The following is a 10,678-nucleotide window of genomic DNA, read 5'->3' on the forward strand; positions in this document are numbered from 1 at the left end:
GTATTTTATTGCAAATATACGTTTTTTTCCGTCGTCTTCATATTTTTTCATTTTTATTTTTTGTGTCTGTTCTCTTTCTTCGTCTGTCTGTTTTTCCTTTTCCTTTTTTCCTCTCGTCTCTGTATAACTTCCTTCCTCCGTGTCTTTCTTTTTTGTTCTTTTCTGTCTCCTTCGTCCATTTCCTCCTTTTTGCCCTTTCGTGCCCTATATTTTATGTCCTTTCCTTTTGCTTTCCATTATACCTTTTCTTTACTGTGCTGCCGGTTCTCCACTCTCGTCAAGCGCCGCGCTGGAAACCTTCAAGCTGGACACGCAGCATCAACGCCAGAGGCGCACTAACCAAGGGAGACGCCGTTAAGGACAAGCTCCGTTCTGCATCTACAGGTACAGTCTGTGCATACTGTTTAGCCCCTCGTCTTTTTTTCTTTTCTTATAGTCTTCGGTGCCTTCTTCATTACATCATTGTGTCATTAATTTCTATTACATTTATAGCTTTTTCCTTTCCCTTCCTCTATTTTTTCAGTCCTTCTTTTCTGCCCTCCTCACTTCCTGTGTACAATCAAACCGTCAGTGACACGCTAGTGACCTCTTTTGTAGCTTCTCCCTTTCTCACTCTTCCTTCTTTCTATTGGTGGTTTTCTTTTCTTTTCTTCCTTGCCTGCATTGCTTCTTCCTCCTCTTCCTTCCCCTCTTTCTTCTCAAGTTCTCTTCATTGTCCTGCCCTTTCTCCTTGTGTCTTTGCCTTTGTTTTTTTACACAACATGTGTTCTATATGATTGCATCACTTCCAGAATGGAGCACGGAATGAAAGCAAGAGCTCTCATTCCTCTCCTCCACCGTCTTCCATCTCTCCAGAGGAGGAACAACAGTCCTGCTTTCCAGTCTATTCAAGACAGACAGAGGGCCACTTCACCTCTCCTTCAGCAAAAAGACCACACTCTTAGCCCCCTTCCTCTCAAGGCAGAGAATGCACCATGCTCTGAAACACAAACCCAAGTACCACATACTCCAATATCTGTGCAAAAAGGCCCCAAAGACTCAAAACAACCCAGGAGACTCTTCCAATCTGGAATTTACACCCAATGGAACACAGTACACAAATCTGCCATGAAGGCTGAAAAAGCGCGGAAACACCACAGCGCCAGAGTGCTCTTTATGTATATCAGCGAAGACCTATTTTTCTGGTCTCGTTTATCACATCCATGGTGAAAGCCAAGCTCTTGCTTCTTGCCTTCCAGGCTGACAGGTTCTGCCAGAACAACACAGCAGCATCCAGGGGCATTAGTCCCAATGGAAAACCTCTCACTTAGAAGTATACTCCACCAGCAAAAGCTGCAAAGATAACACCCTGGCATTTTCCCTGAGAATATTCCATCTATTCCCAACGCATCCACTCTGAAAAACACGTAACGGTTCCTCCTCCATCTCTGCTTGCCGCCACTGATTCACACTGTGCCTTCAAGCACATGGAACAGAATAAGCACGGGTGCTTTGCTGGTCCAGTCATAGAATATTTCAAATAAGATAGAACCCATAAGGATCAGCAAGTCCAACTCACAATCCAGGGAACATTTGGTCAATCCAGTATGAAGGTTCCAAGACTCAACAGGAACAAAAGCACAGCTGTCTTAGAGACTCATCTTTTTTAGCTACAAGAGACTTACCTGCAGCATCACTGGTTGCTTCTTCAGAAAGCAAACCTTAGAAGGAAATGAGGAAATAGCAATTGGCTTTCTTTTTCTCCTAGGGTTATCAGAGATTTCTGGGGAAGATTGATAGGGAACAATAAACCACATTTTGCAAGAGCCTTGAAATCACTGCATAGACCACAGGGGAAGCAGGAGGAACAATGGAAAGCTATGGATGTTGTCTCAACATCAGCCTCAGCAATGGAGACTGGAAAGCAACCCCTAAAATGATGAAAAACTGCTGGAAAATCCACCACCTGAGACATGACAAAATTTATCAGTCTGCATTCAACCAACTGTTACCAAGACATTGCTAATGTAAGAGAAGCAAAAAAGAGAGAAAGAAGTTTTTGGTAAGAGGAGAGAAGAAAACAAAAGGATTCCATTCCACCATATTTAAACAAAAGGTTTGCCAATTTCTTGAAGGGCACTTCATCCTCTCCTTAGCAAGACTAAACAGGAAGTTGACCAAGGAGAAATTCGTAAAAGTCTGGCCAAACATGATCAAAATTTGAAAAAGCTTCTATTCATCAACACCATTTCCCATCAAAAGCAAGTGATCCAAGTTGTGTATGACAGCTGTGTATGTGACTTACATCTGTCAGGAAAATCATGGAGAACATCAAGAAATGGGGATATGGAGGACTTCTGAATGTCCTGAGAGGATCCCAGACAAGCAACCCTGTGTGTTGTGAGCTTTTCTCCCAGGTATTCTACTTGCATATTATCCCTTGCCCCGGGAAATGGCATCTCCACAGCTAAACACACATTCTCCAATTCTTCGCCAAAAACACAGTCCATGTTCAACACAGCATCCCCATTTTTTCAGGGAACAATCTTCACCCTCATAGTCACCCTCCTCTTGATGCGTATCCTAAGGCCTCCTCCATGCCACTTAGAGGATCACTGCCACAGTATGCAGACACAGTGCCACCATGGCAGACCAGCAATTAAAACTCATTTGGAGCATAACCCAGGCCTTCACCTATCCCCACTTCCCCTCAGGATTGGCATGAAGAACTTATGAAGGGATTCAAACTTGCACAGCATTTGGCAGGCTCTTCCCAGCTGTGTGAATTTCACCATGAATGCTTTGTGCTTTTTAGCAATCTCAGGCAGACACAGCACAGAGCTGCACATTAGAGTTCATAAAGATTCTGTGATCAATGCTGTGACAGCTGTGATCTCAGTCCACACAGACTTTATTAGAAGTACCACATCAAATGCTTAATTGCAAGTGCATTCACAATATCAACTGTGCGGATATCCACATGGAAATGTGGATAAAATTACTGTAATGTAAGACCAGAGCTGGGCTGCTCTGGAAGGTTTGATGTGTATAAGCATATATCAGAGTTAACTATGTCCAGGGGAGACATCACTTCTGCCAAGAATGACTCTGCAAGTGCACAAGGGGAAACAAGCACACACAGAGATTACCCCGACCTTCTCTTCTCATCACATCCGCTTACTGATCCCAGAGGAGAAGCAAAGAACCATTATAGCAAAGTCAATGAGTGTGGAAGTGACTATGGATGCCAACCACCATGCAAGTACAGCAGGCTGAAGTGCTACCCTCCCGCAACAACCTTTCTCACAACAAGCAGGAATGGCTCATCAGACAACAGGCAGCATTCTGCATCGTATCACGTCTTACACATTTCCTATGGTAATCACTTAGTAGCACAAGGAACTGTCTCAGGCAGAAGAAATGCATAAGCACAAAGGGTATTTTTGGTATTTTCAATCCGTGTAACTATCTGACTATGTATATAGCCCCCAGATGAAGACACCTTGAACCTTGGATATCACCCTGTGAAAGAACACTATGTGTTCATCCTGCTTCATTCTTCCATTCCCCACTCTGGGACATGTGTTCTCAAGACAAACACATCGACTTCACTTATTGTGCTCTAACCTCATGACCCTAGGATTTACAGTTCCCACAGACAGGTCTTGCCACTGCTCAAGGCCACCCCTTCCCATTACGAAATAGCAAGGCCCTACTCAGTACCACAGGCCACAGTTTCACTTCCCATCTCAAGGCTCATTTAAATTTTACTTCTCCTTCTCAGCAATGACAGCACCACAAAACACTGACAGACAGTGTCACGTACAAGGTAGACAGCACATTTTCTGCAGCTCACCCAGCACACTTTCTGTAGCTGACCCATCATGTTTTGCAATGCTTCAACTATCTCAGAAAACATCACTTGGTAACAATATTCATTCCAAAGGTGATGTCAGGTCAGCTCTTAATGAGAACGGCATTGATATCTTGCTCTGAGAGAGAATCTGAATTGTTGGAGAGCATACCAGTGTACCAAGAGATACTGACCGTCTATGAGAATGTTATTTGACATTAAGTGGAGAAAGCTAGGATTTGGGTGTTAATATTTCTTAGTTTGATGCAGAGAATATTTCCAGGGCTTTTGAAACAATGAGGCTGTCGATACAAATTTGAAAAAGGGAAAAACTAGACAATGTGTTCCATGATACTTCTCTGAAGAGAAACACAAATCCCTAATGTGGGGGAGTAGGGGGGGCAGTAGGCAGAGAAACAAATTTTCCCGTTGTAACACTGACCTTAGGGCACACTCTGCTGCCCAAATCCTTCTGTTACTAAGAAAAGCAAGAAGATACCACGAAAAAGAACATGGTGAAACTATACACTGCGTTTATCACATTCTTAAGTACGCTAGTAGAGGGACTAAAAAAGAGAAGGTTTTTCCTTGAAGTCCAAATTGCCACACTTGCACCACGTCTCTTGCAAAGGGAAATGAGAGAAGAGGATTTTCGGTAAAAATCCAGAATAAAACAGGCACAGTATGAGTCAACAAAGACAATAAGGTGGAATGGACGGCCGGGAGGAATGTCACCTGCAGCCTGCCTATATCGCATTCTTTCAGCAAGCTCGGGAGAAAATGCTACACACCAGCACACCTTGTTTCAAAAGTTGACACCCTGAGGCAGCGCTCATCGCAATTGGCAGTGATTCCATTCAAGAAGAAAACAATTGTTACACAGAGCAGCAAACTGCAGCTGCGGACCGTAACTGCTCCGGGGTGTCTCAGTAATCCTGTATTCCCCCTAAGGGCAGATGTAAAGCTGCCATTGATATCCTTAAGCACCTGTCAACCACTCATACCACGGCGGCCATGGAAAGTGAGGCTGGATCCAATCAAAAACTGCACAGGGGGCAAGGACAGAAGGGGTGGTTACCGGGCGGAAAGGGGTGAGAGCCGAGCAGGGAAGGCATTGCCACTGACCGTGTCCAGGAGAGCGGACGGCTCCGGCTGCGTGTCCTTGGCCGCGGGGCCGGGAGGCGGCGGAGGGAAGTTGGGGCTAAAAACCATGAGGTCGCTCTTGCCCGCGCCGTCCGCCACGCACAGGCTGCGGCTGTGGCGCTGCGAGTACGACCAGCTGCCCACCTCGCTGGCGCACACGAGCGTCGTGGGCCCGGGACCCGAGAGCACGGCCGCCCGCGGCGCCCAGCGCGACGCCCCGTACAGCACCACGGCCAGCAGGAACAGGCTCGACACGGCGCAGATGGCCACCACCAGCCACACGTTCGTCGCCGCACTCGCCGCACCGGAGCCGCTCTCCGCGCCCGCCGCCGGACGCAGCCCCGACAGCGACGACGACGACGAAGATCCCGCGGCCAGCGCCGCCTCGGCGGCCTCCACGAGCGACACGCTGAGCGTGGCCGTGGCCGAGCGCGCCGGCTCGCCGTGGTCGCGCACCACGATCACCAGCCTCTGGCGAGGGCCGTCCGCCTCCTCCAGCGCCCGCGCCGTGCTCACCTCGCCGCTGTAGAGCCCCACGCGGAACGGGCCCTTGCCCCGCGGCTCCCACAGCTCGTAGCGCAGCCACGCGTTATAGCCCGAGTCGGCGTCCACCGCGCGGATCTTCGCCACCACCTGCCCCGCCGGCGCCCCCCACGCCGCCCACGCCCACAGCGTGCCCGACACCGACCGCGACCCCGCTCCCACTGCCGCCGCCAACGCAGCCTCGGCCGCCACGGCGCCCGCCTCCGGCCCCGAGCCCGCGGGCGGCAGCAGCGCTGGCGCGTTGTCGTTCTCGTCCAGCACGAACAGCTGCACCGTGGCGTTGCCGCACAGCGGCGGCTCCCCCGCGTCCACCGCACGCACCTCGAACTGCAGCACCTGCAGCTCCTCGAAGTCCAAGGGCTGCAGCGCCCACAGACGCCCGCTCTCCGCGTCCACCGACACGTAGCTCGACGCCGGACGCCACCCGACGCCCGCGCCGACCCCCGACGACGAGGCCGAGGAGCCCGCCGCCCCGACCACGCCGCCCTCCCACACCGAGTAGCTGACGCGCCCGTTGCCCGCCTCGTCCGGGTCCCGCGCCCACAGCCGCGCCAGCTCCGCGCCCGCCGCGTTGTTCTCCCGCGCCAGCACCGTGTACACCGCCTGCGCGAACGCCGGCGCGTTGTCGTTCACGTCCGACACCGGCACGCGCACGCCGCGGCTGGCGCGCAGCGGCGGCGCCCCGCCGTCCTCCGCACGCACCTCCACCTCGTACTCCGACACCTGCTCCCGGTCCAGCGCCTCGCGCAGCACCAGCGAGTACGAGCCCGCGAACGTCGCCTCCAGACCGAACGGCGACGCCGGCCACACCCAGCACCGCACGCGACCGTTCGCCCCCGAGTCCCGGTCCGACACGCTCAGCAGAGCCACCACCGTCCCCACCGACGCGTCCTCCGGCACCGGCACCGACAGCGACGTCACCCACACCTCCGGCGCGTTGTCGTTTACATCTAGTACCTCCACCAACAGCTTGCAATGCCCCGACAAAGAGGGCCAGCCTTGGTCTCTCACTTCAATACGGAAATCAAATACATTGACTTCTTCGAAGTCTAGAGCGCCCGTGAGATGAATTTCTCCAGTGTTCGCATGGATGGAAATGACATCTCTTCCACTCGGGGGAATGAAGTTCGTTATGGTATAGGTCACGTCGCTATTCATTCCCTCGTCCGGATCCGTGGCGTTCACACGCGCCACAAGCGTCCCTACAGCAGCACTCTCTGGCAGCTGCACTTTATATACCGATTGGTTGAATTGTGGGGCGTTGTCGTTTGCATCCAGCACAGAGATCACCAACTCCATTGTCCCTGTCAGAGATGGCCGGCCCCCGTCACTCGCCGTCAGCACCAAATGGTGCACGGGCATCGTCTCGCGGTCCAAAGATTTCGTTAAAACGAGTTCAGGTTCAATATTTCTCTCATTCGATTTTTGTAAATCCAGAGAGAAATGCTCGCTGGGGCTGAGCGTATAGGAGAGCTGAGCGTTCGATCCGATATCTGCATCCGACGCGCCCTCCAGCGGGAAACGAGACCCCGTAACGGATGATTCAGCGATGCTGAGGTTTTTTCGGGCGGCGGGGAAGATGGGGGCATTGTCGTTGATGTCGGTGACCTCCAGCTCCACGTGGAAGACGCGCAGCGGCCGCTCCACCAGCACCTCCAGCCGCAGCGCGCACGGCGCGCTCTTGCCGCACAGCTCCTCCCGGTCGAGCCGCGAGCTCACCAGCAGCGCGCCGCTCGCCCCGCTCACCTCCACGCTCGCCCGCCGGCCCTGCGCCACCAGCCGCAGCCGCCGCGCCTCCGCCTCGCCCGCCTCCAGGCCCAGGTCTTGCGCCAGATGCCCCACCACCGTGCCGGCCTTGGCTTCCTCCGGCACCGAGTAGCGCACCTGCCCGCCCGCCAGCGCCCAGGCCGCCTGCAGCACCAGCACCCGCACCACCAACGGACAACAACGCTCCCCCATCGCCGCCGCCGCTACCGGTCTGTCTACCGGCTCTGCCGCCCGGGCCCTGCACGGCTCCCCGCCGCCGCCCGGACGCACCGGCTCTGCTGCCCGGCCCGCGCCGCCCCCCCGCGCTCACAGCCGGGCTCTCCGCCGCACCGGGGCGGAGCCGCTGAGATGCCGAGACGCCGTTCCTGAGCCTGCAGCGACACCGTGCGCTGCTCTGCGGCCTCACACGCTCCGCGACATCTCCCGTGCCTTAGTCCCGTTACGGCTATCTCCACTGACGTGTCTTCCTTCCGTGCTCCCCTTGATTTTCGTTATTTCTTCTTCCTTATCTAATCCTAGTTTTTTTGTTTGTTTAATCGATCCTTCATTTCTTCCTCGTCTTTCTTCTCTAGCCTTTTATTTTGCTTGCTTCTTTAATTTTCTTAGTTTTAATCACGTTTCGTTTCTCTTTTTATTTTTTTTTAATCTGTGTAGCGTTTTCTCTTTCTTGCTTCATTCCCTGTCTTTGGGTTCGTCCTGGTTCTGCCGCCCTCTATTCTTTACACACCTATCCTATCTCTTTCCATCCTTCTCTATACTTTAGGCGATCTGGGACGGCTTCAGTTTTCTCCTGCCCCCGGAGGGGACCATTAAAGTCGGAGTCATCACCGCTAATTATCAGGTATTACCGCCTGAGTGTAATCTTCTAACCAAGGCTCTCAGGGACCAGCTCCACTCAACGATTTCAGGTAAGGTCGTTGCATGCTGGTCTGCTCTTTTATAGTCTGTTTAACGTTTCCATTCTGTTCCTCACTTCACACTTTTGTTCTGGCTTTATATTTATTTCCAAAGGCTCATTACTTTCTTTTTTTCATTATTGTTTTCTTCTGGTGTTTCCTTCCCTTCCATTCTTCCTCTTTGCCTTCTCTTTCCTCATTCTTTATGTCTTTTCTTTCCTGCTTCTCCCTGTCTTAGGTATTTCCCCCTTTCTTTTGTGTTTCCACCTTGTCTGCTCTCATGTTTTTATTTTTCCTTAACTGAAATATTTTCCAAATCCTCGCAATTAAAAATGGACATGTTCTTTGGGAATACATCTCCTTCTTCTTCTTTGAACAGATTCCTTCACGTCCCCTTTTTTTTCTTTAATCTCCTTCTTTTTATATCCTTCTTCCTTGCACTTTGCCCTTCCTCTCCTTCTTTCTCATCATTGCCTCCCCTTCTTTTCTACTTCCATAGTTATATATCTTCTGAACATTCTTTCCTTTAACAAACTTTAAAAAAACACAACACACTTGCCACGAACTATGGACGTGCCCTTGGGGCAGAGTTCTTTCTCTTTCCTACCACCTCCTATCCATGTGGATAGTGAGCAGCTTACTTGCCGTTCATGCAACTGCAACTTTCCTCCCTTCAGGAGAAAGGTCACACTCTTCAGCCTCCAGTTCTGCATAAGAACAGCTTCCACCACCCTCTGACACACCCACTGAAGCCAGAGGTATTGAGGCATCTGTACAAACTGACTTGAAAGAGTCCAAACCCAGGACAGTTTCTTATTCAGGAACTCAAGCCCATCACAGTTCAGCACAACAATCCTCCAAGACTGCTGAAAACGGACTGGGCAACCACAGCTCCCGAGGACTCTTGACATACATCGATCCTTCCTGACTCACATTCCACCTGCATGTTCAAAGTTCTTCTCTTCCTTTCTGGCAGGCATTCACTGCCTAGACAACACACCAATAATCTTGATGTATAAGAGCATTAGGCCCCACGGAAAATCTCTAACTCACATTAGAATGATCCACTTGACACACAGTCAAACAAAAGCCGTGAAGGTAACACCACAACGTTGTCACTAAGAACACCCTCTTGACCTCCTGCAAATATATTTAGTGAAATGGATTTTGGTCCCTTCTCCATTCCTGTTTGCTGTCACCCACTCAGGCTGTGCCTGGAAGCATCAGAAAAGGAATGAGAGCAGCCAACGATGCTGTGTTGGTCCAGTAGCGTGAACATTCCGGTGATTCAACAAAAGGATGCCACAACTGAACAGGAACTAAAGTACATCTCTCTCAAACGCACCCACTTTCAGTGTACGACTTACCTCTTCTTAAGTGGGTTCCTTTTCAGAAAATAAATATTTTTGGCAGGAAGTTGGTTTTAAAGGATATTTACCCTTAACACTACCAGTGTTTCTTGAGAAGCTGGATAGAAAAAAAAATATTTATGTTCCACAAAAACTGGAGAGTGTGCAGTGCCCATTATGCACTTCTCTCACAGGAGAAGAAGGAAGCAGACCTGTAAGCTACAGACATTTCCTCAAAGTGAAACTTAATTCAGGAGAGTGGAACAGACATTGCACACGTTGAAGGGAAATCACCCAAATATCTGCCACAATGCCAACGAGAAACAGGAAAGAAGCCAAACAAGAAACAAAACCATCAAAACAAAAGCATGAACAATTTGATACAGAAGAGAATAAAACAAAAGGTCCCATTCGGCTGCATTGAAATGCAAGTTTCAGCAGCATCTTGGATAGACGGGAAGAATGCACAAGATTACACTGATCACCTCAATTGATCTTAAAAATCGTGCCTGAAGAGGAGCACAGATCCACCAGAGCAAATTCTGTGGAAGCTTTTCTAAACATTCTAGAATACACACAGACAGGTTGTAGCGCTGTCCCCCCACGATAACATTCCCTAAAGAGCAGCAAAATATTAATCAGTCCAAGTGTTACCAGCTTATCCAATGAATTACACATCAGGCCAATAGCAGCACAAGGGATTGTCTCTGATAGGAGATATTAACAACCTCAAAGGACTTGTGCCCATTTCAATACTACATATTATCTCAAGATCTAGAGTGACTCCAACTCCAATTTGGAGCCTGGGAAAGGATCCCGGGAAGAAACACTCTGTGCCCATCCTGTCTCCTGCTTTTCTATAGGCATCTTCCATTCCTCAGTCTGCAACCTGTATTCTCCAGAAAATGGCATCATCTCCCACCTCCCATTCCTCTCTTATGACATGGACCATGGTCTTGCCAAGGATTGCCAGTTCCTTCACAAAAGTCTTCCAACTGCTCAAGGTCACCTTTCACATCAGGACATAATCAGGCCCTACTTAGTGCCACCACCATATTCACCTCTGTGACGTCACAGATTCTCATCCCAAGGCTCAATTTGAGCTTTGTTTACCCTTCCCAGAAACTGGAACTCTGTAAAAACCACAC

General features: G+C 50.4%; 1 protein-coding gene and 1 pseudogene across 2 annotated transcripts in view; both read right to left on the reverse strand.

Moving 5' to 3' along the window:
- The window catches only part of LOC146431079 (protocadherin alpha-C1-like), a 157,125-nt gene that overhangs the window by 127,514 nt on the left and 18,933 nt on the right, over positions 1–10,678 (reverse strand). The window lies entirely within an intron of this gene.
- LOC146431081 (protocadherin alpha-6 pseudogene) lies at positions 4,340–7,802 on the reverse strand (annotated as a pseudogene).

This window comes from Lichenostomus cassidix, chromosome 13 (assembly GCF_008360975.1).
Source record: "Lichenostomus cassidix isolate B80296 chromosome 13, HeHo_3.0, whole genome shotgun sequence".
Taxonomy (NCBI): Eukaryota; Metazoa; Chordata; class Aves; order Passeriformes; family Meliphagidae; genus Lichenostomus; species Lichenostomus cassidix.